We start from the raw sequence: 21,332 nt of genomic DNA, 5'->3' as shown, positions 1-21,332 counted from the left end.
TACACCAACAATTTCTCCTCAGGTGACTCTCCTGTGAAGCTCCTGAAGTATGCGGACGACACCACTCTCATCGGACTGATCCGGGACGGTGACGAGACTGCGTACAGACAGGAGGTGGAGCGGCTGGTCCACGAGCAGCCAAAACCACCTGGAGCTGAACCCGCTCAAGACCGTGGAGATGACAGTGGACTTCAGGCGAGACCCTTCACCACTTTCACCCCTCACTATCCGCAGTAATACTATTCTCTCCACAGACACCTTCAAGTTCCTGGGAACCACAATCTCTCGGGACCTGAAATGGACCGGCCACATAGACTCTGTCCGGAAGAAGGCCCAGCAGAGGCTGTACTTCCCGAGACAGCTCAAGAAGTTCAACCTGCTGCGGGAAGACCTTCTACACTGCCGTCATCCAGTCTGTCCTCTGCACCTCCATCACTGTCTGGTTTGGATCGGCCTCCTAACAAGACAAGCACAGACTGCAACAGACAGTCAGGACTGCAGAAAAGATCATTGGAATCAACCTCCCATCTATCCAAGACTTGTACCTGTCCAGGACCAGGAAACGTGCAAGTAACATCTCTATAGACCCTTCTCACCCAGATTGCAGTCTGTTTGAACTACTCCCCTCCGGACGGCGTTATAGAGCTCTGTACGCCCAAACCAGCAGACACAGAGACAGCTTCTTCCCCCAGGTTGTTGCTCTGATGAACTCACACCACTCTTAGAGTCTCAGAGTCATTGCTGTGCAATAACATCCCGCTCTCCACACCTTTTTTTGAATTGTCTACACTATTTGTACTGTGTCCTCTCTGCATCCATTGCAGCCTGGTCATCCTGGAAGAGGGACCCTCCCATCTGTGGTCTCTTCTCAAGGTTTCTCATTTGCCCTAGTTGGAGTTTTGAGTTTTTCGTTGCCCTCCTGGGAGAATATTTGTCATTTTTCACACGTCCTGAGTGTTGTTAGTTACCAAACTGTTGAACAGAGGCTGTGATGTACCGAAGTCAAATTCCTTGTTTGGCACGCTCAAACATGGCAAATAAAAATTCTTGAATCTTGAACCTTTACTGTTCACAAGCACAATCACAAGTACAAGTCATCTTCATCCATAAGCACATCAGTCTTTCCTTGTTAAAACACAGCAGCCCTTCAAAACAAAATGTGCTCCATCAACTTTTAGTTTCTTAATAGACAATGATGGTATTTATTTACATATTGAAACACACGTCCACCTCCTTCAATGTTACACGTGAATGCACATACAGAGAGAAGTTTTATTCATTTTGATCAGGCTGCATGAAGCAAAATATAAAGGTGAATGTAATTCTCATTAATGGAATAAATTACTCCTTTTGACCAGCAGGAGGGGTTGTGTGCACCTGAAGCCTCGAGAAATGAACCTATTTGCAAACCGTTTGGTGGGAAAGCCTCAAATCCCAAGTGTGCCAGTTTCTTCACTAAAGAGACGAGAGTTCTTTGTTACAGATGTTTACTGTGATCTTAATTCATTGACATCACAGCCACACCGTAGAACTGGTGACAACACATATTTTGGCCTGCCAGTGAACAACCGGGTACTTTACTGTTTTGACTTAGTAGCTTCGCGATGACGCATCCTAGGTCGGCCCTTAACTATTGCGCTGTTGCATCACGTCACCTTCCCGCTTCTTTCCCGGAAACAGGAAGTGCCCTCGAAGTCTAACTTACCACCGGTTTCTATCGCAACTTAATATCAACAAGACAGTGCTACAAACTATATACAAATAACAAGGAACAAAAATAAATTCACACAAAAATAATTTGCACACCATGCAAAACTTGAAGCTTCGCCAGAGCCACAACAGCTCCGCCCAGCGGCGAAAGACACAACTGCTTCGACTTCGGCAGTTACACCAAGGAAGCCTCATGTGTCCATCACTACTCAAAAGCGTTCAGTGTGTCACAGCACTGTAGACCTAAACTCCGTGTGCGTACTACTGCGCAAAAGTTTTGTTTTAAACAGAAAGAACGCAATCCCCCACTAGCAGAAATTATGGAGTCGAGATTCCCACATTTGGGGAATTCACAGGGGTCAGTATGTGGCATTAGCATCAGTTGATACATGCAACCGTAACTTGAATTGGTAGTCTCTTTATTTAAGTCGTTGCCTCAGAGCCATTTCGGGTTATCGCTTCTCGGCCTTTTGGCTAAGATCAAGTGTAGTATCTGTTCTTATCAGTTTAATAGCTGATACGTCCCCCATCTGGGCACCACATATTTAATTGATTTATTTGGAATAGGGATTTGGAAAAGGGGCTTGCCCCGTCCACTCCACGCATCGACTTGATATAGCAGTATCTCCAGGCACGGTGCACCCCCTCTCCTGGTCAAATCAACAGTTCAATATGTAAGAAAACCATTTCAATCCATTCGCTTCATTCTTACAGGGTTAAGCTGTCAATTATGACTTGATGGGGTCTGATCTAAATGTAAGACGTTTCGGCTTGAGAGGCAGCAAGAATTTACGTAACCGTTCTAAAATATAATTAAAATGTGTTTCTTTGCTTGAGATTTTCCTATCATTGTTTCAAGAATTTTAATTACAATTCTTATTCTCAAATTTTCAAGAAAATGTCGTTTTCAAAACTTCCATCCATCCATCCATTTTCTGAACCGCTTAGTCCCCACGGGGGTCGCGGGAGTGCTGGAGCCTATCCCAGCCGTCATCGGGCAGTAGGCGGGGGACACCCTGAACCGGTTGCCAGCCGATCGCAGGGCACACAGAGACAAACAACCATTTGCACTCGCACTCACACCTAGGGACAATTTGGAGTCGCCAATCGGCCTACCAAGCATGTTTTTGGGACGTGGGAGGAAACCGGAGTGCCCGGAGAAAACCCACGCGGGCCCGGGGAGAACATGCAAACTCCACACAGGGAGGGCCGGAGGTGGAATCGAACCCGCACCCTCCTAACTGTGAGGCGGACGTGCTACCCAGTGCATCACCGAGCTGCCCTGGAGGTTTTCAATAAATACAAATTCATAGTTTTAGGGTTCTCAGGTTAAAAGAGGCAATGCGTGATGGGCATGTTTTTGCAGATATATTATTTCACTTTATTTTGTTGGGTTGCTGCCATCACCACTAGATGGCGACTCTAAGAAAAAGGAGGTGAACAAAGGCGCGGGTGTAGGGGCAATTAAGGGTAGGAAAAGAAGCAAAGCATGATGGTCGTCTTTTTTAATCTATTTTTTACTTAATTTATCATGCTTTGGTTTTGTAATGACTAAAGGTACTATATAAAAAGTTCTACAAATCCTGTTTCATCCACTGAGTGTGTATGTGTGCCACACGTTTGGCGAAATTAAGCCCGTGACTGAAGATGGCGTGTGCGGTAAAGACGGCGGCCGGGTAACTGATCCAATTCATACTTACCTGGCAGGGGAGACGCCGTGATCAAGAAGGTGGTTCACCCAGGGAGAGGCTCAGCCATTACACTCCGGTTGTGCTGACCTCTGCGAATTCTCCGAATGTGGGAATCTCGACTGCATAATTTCTGGTAGTGGGGGACTGCGTCCGCGCTCTCCCCTGGTTTTACTGTTTAAAGCAAAAAGTAAGCGCAGTAGTACGCACATGGAGTTTAGGTGCTGTCACACACTGAACGGTTTTGAGCATGTTCAGAATCAGAATCAGAATCAGCTTTATTGTCAATTTCTTCATGCTAGGACACACAAAGAAACCGAAATACCGTTCCCCCTATCCCACGGTGACGAGACACAGCACACGATTAACACACAAGTAAAACAACGGGGAGAGAGTTCAGGACCCCAACAGCCCGGAGATCACAAACTTCGCCAGTGGCGAGCAGTGCTGGCATCCCACAACAAAGTCCCGGCACCATTCTTCACGGATGTAGACGCACAGTCCACCTCCACGCGATGTTCCCCCTCGTACAATGGCCCGGTCCGCCCGATAGCGCGCCATCCGCTCCAGACGCACAGCAGCTACGCACTGTCCGGTCCGCAGAACTCAGCAGGCATGTTGATGTCCAGCGATCGAACGTCCGCCAGAAGAATGGAAGGCACGGACGGGCGAGCTGGGGTGGCCGCCAGCCAGGCCCGGACGCCCAACCGGGGGAAGAATAGCAGGCGAGTCCGGCGACGCTCCAGGACGACGCAGACCGAGCGCCTTTAATGTCCCCGCTTCAAAGTTCAGGTCGCCACAAAACTCGCTTTCGCCGATGTCGAGCAGAACCAGCCCGCCGCACTTGAAGCACAACCCGGTACGACGAGACGAACACACAAAACTGGCGGACAAACCCACATTAAACGACAAAACAAAACACATGTTATTAATTGTACTCTGGAACTGTGCATTTGCTTGCTAAACTGTATGTAACAAATTAGTAAATGCAAAATACTATGTAATTACCACTAGTGATGTGCATTCCAGTTCTTTTAGGTGAACTGAATCCTTAGAATCAGTTCACTCAAAGGATTCGTTCAAACGAATCGTTCAATGAATCTCTCTCTCCCCCCCCCCCCCCCCCCCCCCCCCCACACACACACACTGATACGGCTTTTTTTTTTTTTTTTTTTATAACATCCAGTGGCAACAACCCATACACATCAAACAATACAACTACAGAACCTATATATAATAATAATTGGCTCGGGTAATTGACACATTTCTTTCTATAATACAACACCTACACACTGATCCGTTGGCAACAGTCTCTCACCCGGTCGTGAACGAGAAGTTGCGTCACTTATTTGTTCGTGAACGGGAAATTACGTCACTGACTCGTAAAGTCCCTCCTCCATCTAACGCTCGCTGGCGCTGCTGATTGGTCGTTCGCGAAGATTCACGAGTGAGTGACAGACAGCATTGCCGCTATGCCATTGCCAGCCGACACACTTTATGCCGACGTTGATGTTTTAATTTTGTATTTGTTGGCTTGTAGTTGATGGTATTATATCGAATGTGTTTGTGTTTGAATAAAAGGTTGAAAAAAAAAAAACCGTTATGCCGACATTTGTTAATTTAAGCAGTTAAGCAAATGTCTGATTTTTATGTTTTGATTGGCGAATATAAAAACAAGAAATAAAACACCAGAAAAGTTATAACATAAATGTTCATTAAAATAATAGTAATAATAATAATAATAATAAAAGTACGTCTCAAACCAGCAATCTAATGTGAAACTGCAGTCGATATATTAGATAACAATATTTAGGCATATATATGCATTCACGTTATTTAAAACCTACTATAAGTAAATCGTAAATCTACATTCTGGCTTGCACAGTTCACGTCAGGAGACGCAACATATTCACTGACTGATGGATAATAATAAATTCATGACTCGTTCGTGAACGGGAAGTTACATCATTTTCTTCGTTTTGTTTCACGGCGAGGTGTATAAAATACGGAAATACATAAAAAGATACTGAAACAAAGACTTTAAAGCAAAAGTCCAATACAAAATAATTTTTGTGCAAAATAATACAACGCTAAGAGCTAGAAAAGTGTTTAAAAAAATACAGTAACCAAACAAGCAAACACACCAAAATTGTGCAAAATAATACTTTACTAAGAGGTAGACATTTTAAAAAAAGGGACAAAAAAAAAATCAGTAACCAAACAAGCAAACACACCAAAATTGTGCAAAATAATACTTCACTAAGAGGTAGAAATTCCCCAAAAAGTGACCCAAAAAATCCAGTTATCAACAAAGCAAACACACCAAAACAGTCAAACAAAGTCAAGTAAAAATGTCCTATGCATTGTACTTTCTTTTGCTCTTACTTCAGATTTGCATTCAAAAATACAAGCTGACTAACTTTTGATGAACTCAGTCAATTTCATCTCTCTGATAATATCTGCCCCATCTTGCGGAAAATCCTCTCAGACGGGACAGATGTAGCCACAATGCAGAGTCTCTTTTTCATCACATGAGAAAGTCTTGGATAAACCACACCTCTACTTTGCCACCAAGAGAGGGGGTTTGAACCTCTACTTATAAGGGGCTCTTCCACAAAAGCAGGCACCTCCAGCATTGAATCCGTTAATGCATTACGACAGCTGCTCACAAGTCCTGAGACCCGCTGGTCAAATTCCTGCCAGATTTGGCTGTCCTGCCCGGAACTCTGAGGCTGTGCTGTTTCTTCTGCTTCTCCTTCAGCTTGCTGGTTGGGAAGGTTCACCTTAGCAGCAGCATTGCTAAGATGCTGGTAGGTCCTATCGGGATCCTCCTCCCTGCCGAAGGCCTTCTTTTTGAACCTTGGGTCCAGTGCTGCCTCTTCAGATAGCAAAACATGTGCCTCAATCTTGTGGAACCTGTTTGACATTTGTCTCGCAATCGTCTCCACCATGGCTGTCACAGGCGCCGTCATGTTTGCAATTCTTTATTTATTTGTGATTATCTTCTGTAATCCTCTCGCAAGAAGAATCACCTTTGATGCAGTAACATAGTATCTGAGACAAGGGAAAAAAAGGTTTGACTCTGATAACAACAATGATCATATGAATGCATGTTGTTGGTGCATATGAAATGTTTAGCATTAGCAGTAATGATTAGTACATTTGCTTGAAAACTACAAAAGGCAAATGTTTTTTTCTTTCTGATTATTTTTTATTTTAAAGGGACACTGAAAGCAAAGCCTTTAAAATTAAGGGCAAAATTACATTTCGAAAATACGATCATGCACATATGTACCTCTGGCCACATAATTCCCTGGTGACTTCTTCGAAGGGCTTCAAAATGAAGATTGGCTGTAGATCCACCTTTTGTTGAAATCTTTGCTTTGCAAATATTGCATGCTGCAGCTTTATCAGAAATGTTATTAAATTGGGTCCACAGGGCACTTCTTTTTCTTGACTCACTCATCTTGTCTTCTGATAACTTCAGCAAAAGAAAAAACTTACAACAACAACAAAGTGATGAGGGGGTCATGGGGTTATACAATTAACAGGAGGGAGAGGGGGGTAGGCTTGTGTTTGTAAACATCGTGCTGTAATTCAAGCACCCACTCTCTCCCCCTGCCCGGAAAAGGATTTAGTTTGATCCAGGTGACGGGGTGCTTTAACCCTTCCCCCACCCCCAAACATTACCCTATAAGGTAAAGCCCTCCCATTCTCCGACAACGGACCACCATAACGCTCTCCCTTTTTGTGCGCAACCGCGGCGATTTGACTTATTTTGCTGTCCTGTATTTGATGTGGAAGACGCACAAACCTTCATTTATTATTTTGGGGGACACCAACACAGCGTGAAAACACGCCCTGTATGTTTTGTTTTCATTTTTACAATGTTGGGACTTACATTTTACGTTTTCATGCGCAAAAATAAAACCAAGGAATAAAACACTCGAACGCCAGACAAGTTTTAAAATACAAATTCAAACCAGCAATTTAATGTGAAATTGCAGTAGATAGATTGGAGAACAATATTTTGGCGTATATATGCATAAACATGTTATTTAAAAACATAGTCTCCCAGCTGTTGCAGACCGGCGCATCCCTTCATGGAATAAAGTTGAAGATGGGGTCTGCTGGCCGGCCGGCAGTCTCTTCATGCGCTTGCACACTAGCCATTAGCTTGGGGAAAACGAGCACAAAAGACGTGGTGTTTCAGTCTTTCCATGGCAAAACGTAAATCTACACTTCTACATTTCACCCACTGAAATGTTCACGCCATGAGACGCAACACGTTCACTGACTGATCCGTTGATGCACGGGAAGGCAGTTCACCCATTGACTCGTTCGCGAACGGGAAAGCCAGGATTCGTTCCCTCACTGATCCGTTCTCGTGGTGAACTGGAAATGCGAATCACTCAGTGATTCACTCAGTGAGTGATTCACTCAGTGAGTGATTTGTTCACTCACAGATTCGTTCGTTGGTGAACGGCAAATGCAATTCACGACTCGTTCGTGAACGGGAAGTTACGTCACTGACGCGTGAAGTCCCTCCTCCATCTAACGCTCGCTGGCGCTGCTGATTGGTCTTCACGAGTGAGTGAGTGACAGACAGCATTGCTGCTATGCTATTGCAAGCCGACACACGTTATGCCGACATTGATGTTTCAATGTTGTATTTGTTGGCTTGTAGTTGATGGTGTTATTATACCGAATGTGTTTGTGTTTGAAGAAAAGGTTGGAAAAAAACCGTTATGCCGACGTTTGTTATTTTGGGGGACACCAACTCATATAGCAACGTAAAACACATACATATTGTCATATAAAGCAGTTAACCAAATGTCAGATTTTTATGTTTTGAATGGCGAATATAAAAACAAGGAATAAAACACCAGACAAGTTATAACATAAATGTTTATAATAATAATAATAATAATAATAATGATAATAAAAGTACATCTCAAACCAATCTAATGTGAAACTACAGTCGATATATTAGATAATAGCATTTAGGCATTTTGTTTGCATACACGTCATTTAAAACCTACTATAAGTAAATCGTAAATCTACATTCTGGCTTACATAGTTCACGCTAGGAGACGCAACACGTTCACTGACTGATCCGTTGATGCACGGAAAGGCAGTTAACCCAATGACTCGTTTGCGAACGGGAAAGTCAGGATTCGTTCCCTCACTGATCCGTTCTCACGATGAACTGGAAATGCGAATCACTCAGTGAGTGATTCACTCACTGAGTGATTCACTCAATGAGTGATCCGTTCACTCACAGATTCGTTCGTTGGTGAACGGCAAATGCAATACACGACTCGTTCGCGAACGGGAAGTTACGTCATTTTCTTCTTCGTTTTGTTTTAAGGCTTTTTACCGTCCTGGACCCCCTCCTCTTCACCATCTACACAGCTGACTTCACCCACCACACATCAAACTGCCACCTCCAGAAGTTCTCGGACAACTCCGCCATCGTCGGTCTCATTAACAACGGAGACGAGACGGAGTACCGAGAACTGAATCACAGATTCGTGGACTGGTGCCAGCGGAACCGGCTCCAGATTAACTCTGGAAAAACAAAGGAGCTGGTGGCGGACTTCCGCCGGCGCAAAGTCCCCCCCCTCGCCGGTGAACATCCAGGGAACGGACATAGAGATTGTGGACTCTTACAAGTACCTGGGTGTTCACCTGAACAATAAACTGGACTGGACTGTCAACACTCAGGCCCTATACAAGAAGGGCCAAAGCAGACTCCACCTGCTGCGCAGACTGAGGTCCTTCGGAGTGAGGGACGGCCTCCTGAGGACCTTCTACGACTCTGTGGTGGCGTCCGCCATTTTTTATGGGGTGGTCTGCTGGAGCAGCGGCATCACTGCAGCGGAGAAGAAGAGACTGGACAAGGTGGTGAAGAAAGCCGGCTCTGTCCTGGGCTGCAGTCTGGACCGGGTGGAGGTGGTGGGGGAGAGGAGGATGGTGGCTAAGCTGTCCTCCATCATGGACAATGTCTCCCACCCCCTTCATGAGACTGTCAGAGCCCTGGAGAGCTCCATCAGTGACCGGCTTCGTCACCCACGATGCACCACCGAGAGGCATCGCAGGTCCTTCCTCCCTGCTGCCATCAGACTGTACAACCAGGCCGATCACTGTAGCTAACGGACAATAATAACATGCAATAATAACGTGCAATAACCATATGTGCAATCATATGTGCAATATCTGTCTACCTCACACTCTTCTTACCTGCTTTTTTGCAGTTTTACTATTTTTCTATCTAATATTTTTTTATCTCCACTGTATATTATGTATTGTGTATGTATTGTCCATATTTTTTAATTATATATATCTTTTACTTTTTTAATCTTTTACCCCCTCCCCCGCATGCGTGTGTGTGTGTGTGTGTGTGTGTGTGTGTGTGTGTGTATATGTTAAGTGTACTGCTGCTAACACAGGAGTTTCCCCATTGAGGGAATAATAAAGGATTATCTAATCTAATCTATCTAATAGTAGACCAGTTGACCCCGTTACATTCCGATTGGTAGCCCATGTGACATGGATCTGAAGACTGAATGTCAGTGATTAATGGAATAAATGGAATCTGGTTGGCCTAAGGCTCCTAATTCCCTAACTTCAAGCCCTAACGCTAACTCTAAAACCCTAACAATAACCAAACCCTAACAATTAACCCCTAACCTGCTAACTCGCTAACGGTAACCCCTTCACCTTTAACCCTAACCTCTAATGCGCCCCCTAAAGGTAGTGCCCTCTAAACTTGAAGGCAGGCATATACGAACCAGACCAGCAGATTGCCCCATTTCAGTACTGTTTTAATAACGTTTACAGATGATTAAAATCCACATAATAGTTATACGCGCATGTGTCCCGTGAGCGTTCCCCTTTCTGCCCCCTCCCTTTCCTTTCTCCCGCCAAGCAGTCCATCTTGCCCTAACACAGGGCATGTTCCTCGTTAGTATCGTGGATAGTATCTCTGCTTGTCGTGTGAAAGACCAGGGTTCAGTTATCAACCCAAGTGCGTTAACCTATGTTTGCAGCAGAGTTATTATATAGCTGCATTGGTTGTGCGTGCGTTTGAACTTAAGTGAGTGACCTGTAAGTTTTTCAAAATAAACTCAAAGTTTTATCTGTAGCCACCTTCTACTAAATCAGTGGTCCCCAACCTGTTTTGCACCACGGACCGGTTACGTGTCAGAAATATTTTCGTGGACCGGCCTATATATAAATAAATAATACATTTATATACCGTATTTTTCGGAATATAAGTCGCGTTCTTTTTTCATACTTTGGGTGGGGGGGCGACTTATACTCAGGAGCGACTTATATGTGAATTTTTTCACAAATTTTTACTTGATCATTAACACTTTACTTACTTACTAGTATAGTTGATCACTTCACATGTAATTTTCATTTCAAACCGCATAAGGGCGCACTATGGCTGTGGAATAATTGGAGCCTCACTGACAATGAGTTCCATTCACTGACTTCCAAAGTCGGGAGATTTAGTGATTTGGAGTGACACAGATTATTCGATAAACGTATTATTTATGTTATAGTTATTTGATATGTAGTTTATTTAGAGTAGCAACGTGTATGTTGTTAGACTTCAGTAGTTTCCGATTTTGTAGGGAGGCCGTGAAGGCAGCCGGGGGTGGGGGGGCGGAACGAGCGATCCTGGGCGCTTGCGTGTGTTGGCTCACGTGTTGAGCTCTTGATTTGTGAAATAAAGAGCCGGCCTGTTACCAAACCCACGTCTTGCTTGGTACTTCGGTAACGCTACAATATAGTTATATACGTAGATCTGTGGAATAATTGGAGCCGCCAACTGACAACGAGGCTGACATCAGCGCCGCACGTAGGTCCGGAATCGCCATCTGTTTATTTTTGGGGGTTTTTGACACGGGATGAATATTCCGGTGGATTTAATGATTTGGAGTGACACGGATGGTTTGTTAAAATTGTTGTTTATATTACATTTATTTAATATATCTAGTCTGACGTCTGTGGCACACGTAGTCTTTCCGGCGTCAACTTTTCTTTTCTTTTTCTTTTTTCTCAAATGACACGGAAGACGAAGATTCTGATGGATTTATTGATTTGGAGTGACACGGATGGTTCGATAAAATTGTTGTTTATATTATTGTCATTTCATACATAGTTTATATATTGTTATATGGGCCTGTAGAAAATTTTTAACTGTAACGCGCCGCTGATGTCGGACTTGTATACATGAAGGAGAACCAACTCGATCGATGGCTTTAATAATTTGGAGTGACACAGATGGTTTGATAAAGGTGTTATTTATGTTATAGTTATTTGAATAACTGTTATTGTTACATCAGGCCCGTTCTCAGCTTCTCGTTTGTGTTTATGTCACGTTAGCATACCGTATCGTTTAGCCTGTTGTTGCTCGTTCATGTCTGTTCTTGGTGTTGGGTTTTGTCAAATAAATTTCCCCCAAAATACGACTAATACTCCGGAGCGACTTATATATGTTTTTATTTTCACTTTATTGTGCATTTTATGTCTGATGCGACGTATATTCCGGAGCGACTTTTAGTCCGAAAAATACGGTATGTGCCTTCTTATTTTTACTTTGTGTATTGTTTCCTTGAATGTTTTATTTGTCTGTGGACCAATTGGGTGTAATATGTCTTGTCTCCACCGTGGGATAGTAGGAAACGCAATTTCGATCTCTTTGTATGCCTTGACATGTGAAGAAATTGACAATAAAGCAGACTTTGACTTTGATAATGCGTTACAGTAGTCCAGGCGCGACATAATAAACGCATGTATAATAGTTTCCGCATCACCAAGGCGCGAGAGCCAGTAGACCGAGATAGCTTGGGACGGCTATACGTCTTGATTGGCTCATCGCGGTTAGCAAGCCGCTTGGGGCTTATGCTAACGGGGCTAGCGGGCTGACTACAGTCTGCATCCCTCTAGCAGGGACAACCTATCTAAGAGAAGGGTGCAATTGGTGCACAAAGCCGTACAAACCTCTTGATCCGCAGCCATGCTTACGTGTCCGATGATCGACGGTAGACAAACAGCCACGAAGCCTCCGCTAAGAGCCAAACAGTGACGTGGTTGAAATGGCAGGGATTGACGGTCCGCGACTTTCAACAATAGTAAACTCCCAAAAGTGGAGTAAAAAACATAAAAAGCGCGAAAGAACTAGAAAAACATATAGAAATGTTGGAATGTAGATCGTCTCTCTCGTGACGCTGCGGCGCTCTACGTGGCAAACCGGAAGTATGATTCAAAGTGAGGTTAAAAAGATAGAAAATAACGAAAAGTAGGAGAGAGCGAGTCACCCATCCGCGGTGCCATCTTATGATGTAATGATATAAACCAATACAATAACTCTGCTGCAAACACAGGTTAACGCACATGGGTCGAAAACCTGCTTAAATTCTACTTTGCACAAGGAAATAAACTCCCCGTCAGGGAATCGAACCCCGGTCTTCCGCATGACAGGCGGAGATACTCTCCACTATACTAACGAGGACTGTTCTGTGTAGAGGGGCAATTTGCTACTTGGCGGGAGAAAGGAAAGGTGGGGGGCGAGAACGCTCACGGAACACATGCGCGCGTAACTATTATGTGGATTTTAACCGTCTGTAAAGGTTTCTAAAACAGTTCTGAAATGGGGCAATCTGCTGGTCCAGTTCGCATATGCCTGCATTCAAGTTTAGAGAGCACTACCTTTAGGGGGAGTATTAGAGATTAAAGGTGAGGGGGTTATGGTAGGCGGGTTAGCAGGTTAAGGGTTAATTATTAGGGTTTGGTAATTGTTAGGGTTTGAGGGTTAGCGTTAGGGTTTGAAGTTGGGGAATTGGGAGCCTTAGGCCAACCAGATTCCATTTATTCCATAAATCACTGACATTCAGTCTTCAGGTCCATGTCACATGGGCTTCCAATCGGAATGTAACGGGGTCAGCTGGTCTACTATGGGGCTCATTGGTGCAGGGGAATGATTCTCGCCTAGGGTTCTTTGGTTACCCGGGTTAAACTCCCGGACGAGCTCTTCTTTGAAACACTGTTGTCTATTGTTGTGTGGACTGTTTGATAGGCCAATGTTACACAGAATGTAACATGGTCTGCGAGCTTTCTTTGAGGCTCGTTGGTCTAGGGCAGGGGTGTCAAACTCATTTTTGTCGCGGGCCACATTGTAGTCAAAGTTTCCCTCGACGGGCCATTATGACTGTCAACCCAAATAAATAAACGGCTCATATTATATACAGTATAAGCTACAAAACAAACTGACAAATAATTGTTTTTTCAAATCAGACTAGTGGAAACTTTTCAAATATTTCAAAAATACCACAGAAAATGATACGGTGGGCCATAACTGGCCCCCGGGCCTCGAGTTTGACACCGGTGGTCTAGGGGTATGAATCTTGCTTTGGGTGTGAGAGGTCCGGGGTTCAACTCCCAGATGATCCCTTTGTTAAAACATTGCTGTTAATCAACTAGCTCCATTTCATCTGAGGTGCATGTCACATGGGCTGTCAATTGAAACGAAACGGGTTGAGTTAATTTACCTTGAGTCTCTTAAATCTGTTGTTTTGATTCTCATCACTTGAATCTGCCGTCATGTGTCATCCATTGCGCCACTCACCCTACAAGACTGTATCGACTGTAAACTTGTGTGGAAAACTGTCATTGTCCAAAGGAAGGCTGTTTAGCAACAGTGACCAGCAGACAAATTCAACAAGGTAATTTGATTATACCATAATCCGGATTTGAATCCATTAGCCACTACACGATCATGGCCTGTATGCAGTAGCGTACTTGTGCATATTGGCCATGATCGTATAGTGGTTAGTACTCTGCGTTGTGGCCGCAGCAACCCCGGTTCGAATCCGGGTCATGGCATGCTCAAATTACTGCGTGGAATTTGTCCCTTGCTCACTATTGCTAAGCAGCTAACTTTTGGACAATGACGATTTTCCACACGTTTGCGGTCAATAGAAAATTGACCTACAAACTTGTAGGGCGAGTGGCACAATGAATAAAGCATCATGGCATGTTCAAATAATGTCACCCATTTTCTTTTTTTTTTTTTCATTTTTGCAAAAGTGTTACACACAAGCTTACAAGACACATATTCCCGTGGGGCTCATGGAGCAATGGATAACGCAGCTGTCTACAGATCAGAAGATTCCAGGACTCCTGGCCAGCTCACATGCCATTTTGTGGTCAACATTAGCTATGTGTAATTTATGTGAACTTTTGGGTTGAAGTAACTCACAGACACTGTCAACAAATAGCCTTTTCAATTTTGTCTCATCTCAAGTCTTAGGGATCATCGGATCTGCGTAGTTATTGGATAGTTCCACCAACATTTTAACATCAACATTCTTTCATGGTCTGCCTGGGTGTCGTGGCTGAAGATCCTAGAGAAAAGACCCTAAACATGCAACTGCATATTGGCCATAATATAGCATTGAGGCGGCTGCAATCCCAGTTTGAATCTGGTTAATAGCAGAATAAACTTGTTGCAGTTATTTTTATTCACCCTAAACAGTCTTACGTTGGACCATGACAAATTTACATACACACAAGCTTACAGAAAATGACAACTTCCCGTGGGGCTAGTGGGTTGTTCCTTGCTCTGAACGGACAGCCAAAACGATTCCTAACACTTACTAATCAAGTCCTAACCAATTCCTGTGTGTGTATGGGGGGGGCAAAGGAACCAATCAGATGGCCCGAATCCATGCATGGCGGATGACGGCAGTGATCAACACAGTGATATTTGAGAAGTGAAATGAAGTTTATAGGATTTGCAGACAGTGTGCAATCATTATTTAAACAAAAGTAGGCAGATGCATACAATTGGAAACCCCAACAGAAAAATGACATCAATATTTAGTAGATCCTCCTTTTGCAGAAATGACAGCCTCTAAACCAGTGGTTCTTAACCTGGATTCGGTCAAACTCTAGGGGTTCGGTGAGTCGGTCTCAGGGGTTCAGCAGAGCCTCCACTGCGGAGGTCCGAACACACCTGGTTTATAAATTTGTGATAGCGCATATCTGAACTGGTCTCGCAAAGGCAACACAGAAGTCACACTGATTTGCTGGTATGTCATTTGTCGTGAATCCATGCATTGTGTTGGTTTTAATCTTTGAACAAGGTGGTGTTCATGCACGGCTCATGTTGTGCGCCAGTAAAAAACATCTATGTCTTGAATTTGAAAAAAATATATGCATGCAGTGCCAGCGTACCGGCGAGGGAGAACCCTTTTCCTGTCCTCATTGATATGGAATGCCTAGTATGAACTAATTTTCGCAGTTAACACTGCGTTAATTTGACAATAAAGGAATTCATTTGAATCTCGACTGCGTAATTTGTGAGAGTGCGGAACTGCGTCCGTGCTCTCCCTGATTCGATTGAACTTCAGCTGTCGGAAAACTGCCTCGTCGGCTGGTGTCTCGACTGCTCTCCCTTGCCCTCACAAACCTGACAGGGAGCTGTATGGCTGCAGACTGGTTGTTGGTCTCTTTTCTGCTGGTCTCGAGAACTTCGGCCAGCTTCGTCAGGACTGGGTCGTGGCGGCATCTGTAGCGTGCCTGTGTCAGTGCAGCCTGCCAGTAGGTGCTGTAGGCTGGCGTTAGGTGCGCTGCACAGGGGTCCCCCTCTTTGTGGCCTTGGACCAGAATCGTGGAGGCTCTCTCCAGCCAAGCCCCGCTCTCCCTTCTTTCACCTTGCCAATTCTTTCCTGATGTTGAAGCCTGCCGATAGCGCCACGAGTGCATTTCGCACAGTAGGATCCAAGGATCCTTTTAGCTCAAGAACGAACCTGGCCATGGTATGGACAGGATCGGCAGTTGCAGCGCGGTTGCCCCGAACAAGCCTGTGTCAGAGAAACATTTCGGTAGACCTAGCCATTTCCGAATGTAGGAGTTGGCTTAGTCTGTCCAGCCCGTTCGCTGCTGATGTTGCTCATCTTCAGTGGCCACATGGCCCTTTGGTACAATGCACCGCAATTTTTGCTTTCCGGGGTAGCTGGCTCTTGTCGATGATTGCCAGGCCTTCTGCGTGTTGTTTCTTCTTTGTTACATTATAAACAAGGCGGTGTCGGACAGCACTAACCTGGTTGCTGGTGGGGAAACCAGCTATGTAGCCTCCGATTCCAAAGTTTTAATATAATTGTCAAGAAAATTCCATGCAGTAGCCCAGGAATTAGGTAGTGTGGCCGAGCGGTCTAAGCGGTTGTTTATTTAAGCTCCAGTCACTCCTGACTTGTGGGTTCAAATCCCACCACAGCCACTTCTGCAGCAATTCAGGTCTGGTCTTTTTGCCGAAATCCTGTCAGTGCAGCTGTAAAGTATCAAGACCCTTCAAAGGTTTTTGCGAAATATCAATCTTTGCCTTTTATTCTAACCTGGAGTACCCATTTAATAGGTAACTACACTGTGTATTTGGACTGAGAATGGTGAAAGAAGGCACATATATCCCTCACAAACTGTTTGGATTGAGGATGGGTGGTCGACTTCCATGCAGCACAACCAACGCGTGGAAAATATTATGCGCACGACATTTCTTCTCAAAAGCATTACTTGAAAGAAGGTCCAAAGCAGACAAACTCCAAATAGCAGAGGATGGTTTCGATCCATCGACCTCTGGGTTATGGGCCCAGCACGCTCCCGCTGCGCCACTCTGCTGCTCAGTGCTAGAAATTCATCAAGTCCTCTAATCCAGTGGTCCCCAACCACCGGGCCGCGGACCGGTACCGGTCCGTGGGTCACTTGGTACCGGGCCGCCAAGCCGCACAGGAAAAAAATAAAAATATATACTATATATATATATATATTTTTTTTCATTGACGATCAATTCATTCAGGTTAAGACGCTCGTTCCGGTCACGTGACATGTTTCCCCAGTCGAGCCCGCAAAGCTAGCAAAAATGAGTAAGAATTTATTTTGAAAAATATAAAAAATTTGGCGAATCTCTCCCAATTACATCTGTCGGTGCATCTGAAAAATAAGGACTCTTGACACAGGGCGCTCGTCTCGGTCACGTGATGTGTCACCACAGTCAAGCCTGCGAGGCAAGCAAAAATGAGCAAGAAACAGAGAAGTTTGGAAAGCTTCTTCGGAAAGGGAAAAACGTCCAATGAGGACACTGAAGAAGAAGAGGCTACGACTTCTAAGAAAAGGAAAGCTGCATTTAAAAGAACATTTCTGGAGTCCTACTTAAAATATGGATTTATCGCCACAGGTGACTCTGACGCGCCAAGTGCACTCCGCATATGTGGCGAAAGGCTAGCTAACGAGGCAATGAAGCCTTCAAACCTGCTTCGGCACATGGAGACCAAGCATCCTGCATTTAAAGACAAACCTTAACCACTTCGGGTGTCATTGTCTCCGATTACGCCTAGATGGGAACGGCTCATTTCTGAGAAAAGAGCTCGGTGCTCCCACTAATTCAACGTTTTATTTTTATGTGGTTTATATTTGGTTTTATGCCAGTCGTATCATTTTATTTCATCTGTGTCACTCCAAATCATTAAATCCATCGATCAAATTCCTCGTCCTTTGTCAACAACGCCGCGCGTGCGCCGCTGATGTCAGTCTCGTCATTATTCCACAGATTAGTATCGCTGGCCTGTTAGGGTCATTATTGTTTTTTTTCTAGTTTTAGCATGCATAAAGTACTTCATACATTTGTTTTTTGCGTTGAAGCTTTTTGACTTTGTCAGGGACTTCCATTTAAACAAAATTATTATTATTCATTTTTTTTACTAAATTATAAAGTGCTCTGGTGAAAGAAGCTAGTTTTGCCTTGTTCGGGTCATTTCTTAGCGGTTAAAATTTTCGATTATAAAACAATAAAAAATGCCAACAATGAAATCATAAACACACAATCAACCAACAGCCTCTTCGTCCAACCACTTTAGCTTCATTTAGGGGCTTTTTGCGAGCCATTTGAGTGTGGGGGCGGTGCTTTTGAGTGCGGGGGTTGTGACTTGCAGAGTACACATCGCGATTTCCCAGCATGCAACAATGAGGAGAAGAGCGATTGTAAATAAAGCTTTGGATCACACCTTTGCTGCAAATTCACAGGACGCAACAATAAGGAGAAGATTGACTGCAAATGAAGCTTTGGATCACACCTTTGCTGCAAATTCACAGGACGCAACAATGAAGAGAAGATTGAATGTAAATGAAGCTTTGGATCACATCTTTGCTGCAAATGAGGGAGAGGACACACAGGATCTTAGCGAGGGAAATGAGCAGGCCTCTGAGGACGAAGATGATGTGGAGTACCAATTGGAAGAAACAACTGATGAGTCTGAAGAGGAGGTCACTGGTGCTGAAGTTGCTCCTGCTGAATCATTCCAATCCAAATGTGGCAACATACGTTGGAGCACAGTTCCTCCTGATGTGCATGGAAGGACAGCTGCTGCAAACATCATCAAAATGACCCCAGGCGTCACGAGGTTTGCTGTGACAAGAGTAAGTGACATCAAGACGTGCTTTGATCTGTTTTTGCCATTGTCACTAAAAAAAGTCATAATTGCTATGACAAACCTTGAGGGGAAAAAAGTCCAACACGTGGAAAGACATTGATGAGACGTTCCTGGATGCCTACTTTGGTGTTCTACTCCTTGCTGGAGTTTACAGATCCAGCAATGAGGCAACTGAGAGTCTCTGGGATAAATCAACGGGCAGACATATTTTCCGGGCAACAATGTCTCTTCAGACCTTTCAAATGATCTCAGGAGTCCTCCGATTTGACAATCGAGACACCAGAGCAAAATCTGACAAGCTTGCTCCCATCAGGGATGTTTGGGAGAGATGGGTGCAACTCCTTCCACAGATGTTCAACCCAGGGCCAGAGGTGACAGTGGATGAACGTTTTCTCCCTTTCCGAGGAAAATGCCCATTCCGGCAATACATGCCCACCAAGCCAGGCAAATATGGCATAAAAATCTGGGCAGCCTGTGATGCTAAAACAAGCTATGCGTGGAACCTACAGATTTACACAGGCAAATCTGCAAGCGGCATCCCTGAAAAAAAACAAGGAAAACGTGTAGTTCTCGATTTGACTACTGGACTGCAGGGTCACAACATCACTTGTGACAATTTTTTTACCAGCTATGACCTTGGACAAGAACTTCTCAAGAGGAAACTCACCATGGTGGGCACAGTAAGAAAAAATAAACCTGAGCTGCCCGCTGAAATGTTGCTGGTGAAGGACAGGGCTCCACTTTCCTCCAAATTTGTTTTCACAGATACCACCACTGTTGTTTCATATTGTCCAAAAAAAAGACGGAATGTGATACTGATGTCCACTCTTCACAAAGATGCTGCTCTGTCATCAGGAAGAGACAAAAAGCCCATCATCATCCTGGACTACAACAAAAACAAAGGAGGAGTGGACAATCTGAACAAGCTGACTGCCACATACACTTGCCAGCGAATGACCAGGAGATGGCCAATGGTTGTGTTTTACAACATCCTCAATGTGTCTGCATACAATGCATTTGTGTTGTGGACCCATATTGACCAAGGGTGGAATTCAACCAAAAACACCAAGCGGAGAATTTTTATTGAGGAGCTCGGGAATTCCCTTATCCAGCCGCACATCAAGCAACGGGAACGGGTGCCCCGAGACCGAGTTGCTGCAGACTTGGTCAGACAGCTTCAGGGTTCACCAAGCACGCCATCCACATCCACAGCAACCAGAAGAACATCAGCATCACCTTCCCCCTCAGCAACCAGTCCTGCCTCAAGCACTCCATCCACATCCACAGCCACAGAGCCAGTGAGACCACCTCGCTCAAAAAGAAAGAGGTGTCAGGTCTGCCCTAGCAGTATGGACAGAAAAACATACATAGTGTGCATCACCTGCAAGAAAAACATCTGCAAAGAACACGCTAACAGTGTTTGCAACACATGCATCTAAACACACACAAGCACGCGTGCGCACACACACACATACACCTACACACACACACACCCACACACACACACACACACACACACACACACACACACACACACACACACACACACACACACACACAGGCATGTTCTTTGCCCATAGTATTTGTAGAACAAGTACTTGATTTCTTTTGGTGATTTTCTCGATTGGTTGTTGTTTATTTGACCTTGCAAATCTTTGTTTTATTGTAATTTTTTATTATTTATGACTGTTCTGGTTTTCATATTGTTTAATATTGTATTAAAGTTCTATTGTGTGAAAAAAAAGACTTGTTTTTGTCCTTTTCTTGAAGTAAATATATACAGGTCCAAAATGACCCGAAACACCATAGATGTTACTATATTTGATAAGATTAAAATGAAAATCTTTTTTTTGTTGAACATTTAAGAAATGTGTTTTAATATCTCTCAGTTACACTCAGGTAAAAGAACATCTGATTATTTTGTTGCCTTCTTCTCTTAAGGTTCATTTGACCACTTTTTAGACATTGAAAATTAGGGGTATGGTGTTAAACCAAAGGCCCAGGGGGCCACAAAAAAACATTAAAACCAATCTTTTCATGGATAAGGGAGCCCAACCAGCTAAACAAGAGTTAAGAAAAACATTGGATGATAAAAGATTGTTTTTAGGGTATTTTATGGCTGATTTAATACACGGTCCAAAATGACCCGCTAACACCACAGATGGCAGCAAAAAGCTAACAGACCAGCGAGGATATATTATATAATATATATATATAACAATATTGTTTAGCCTTAACAAAGTACCAGGAAAGACGTGGGTTTGGTAAACGGCTCTTTATTTAACAAAAAAAAGAGTTCAACTAGCCAACAACTACTGAACTGTAACGATAAAAACATATACCGTAATTTTCGGACTATAAGTCGCGGTTTTTTTTCATAGTTTGGGTGGGGGGGCGACTTATACTCAGGAGCGATTTATATACATATATGGTTTTT

The 21,332-nt window shown here is 44.0% G+C and overlaps 3 non-coding genes across 3 annotated transcripts; all 3 read left to right on the top strand.

The window, feature by feature from the left end:
* Window positions 1-2,164: 2,164 nt before the first annotated feature.
* Window positions 2,165-2,357, top strand: LOC119119288. Its single transcript, XR_005097220.1, has one exon. It is a non-coding gene; the product is annotated as a U2 spliceosomal RNA (small nuclear RNA).
* Window positions 2,358-3,402: 1,045 nt separating this feature from the next.
* Window positions 3,403-3,566, top strand: LOC119119287. Its single transcript, XR_005097219.1, has one exon. It is a non-coding gene; the product is annotated as a U1 spliceosomal RNA (small nuclear RNA).
* Window positions 3,567-14,222: 10,656 nt separating this feature from the next.
* trnah-gug lies at window positions 14,223-14,294 on the top strand. The gene has a single exon. It is a non-coding gene; the product is annotated as a tRNA-His (tRNA).
* The last annotated feature ends 7,038 nt before the right edge of the window (window positions 14,295-21,332 follow it).

This window comes from Syngnathus acus, unplaced genomic scaffold, assembly GCF_901709675.1.
Source record: "Syngnathus acus unplaced genomic scaffold, fSynAcu1.2, whole genome shotgun sequence".
NCBI lineage: Eukaryota > Metazoa > Chordata > Actinopteri > Syngnathiformes > Syngnathidae > Syngnathus > Syngnathus acus.
The sequence above is the reverse complement of the archived record's forward strand: the minus strand, read 5'-3'. Positions and strand labels throughout refer to the sequence as shown.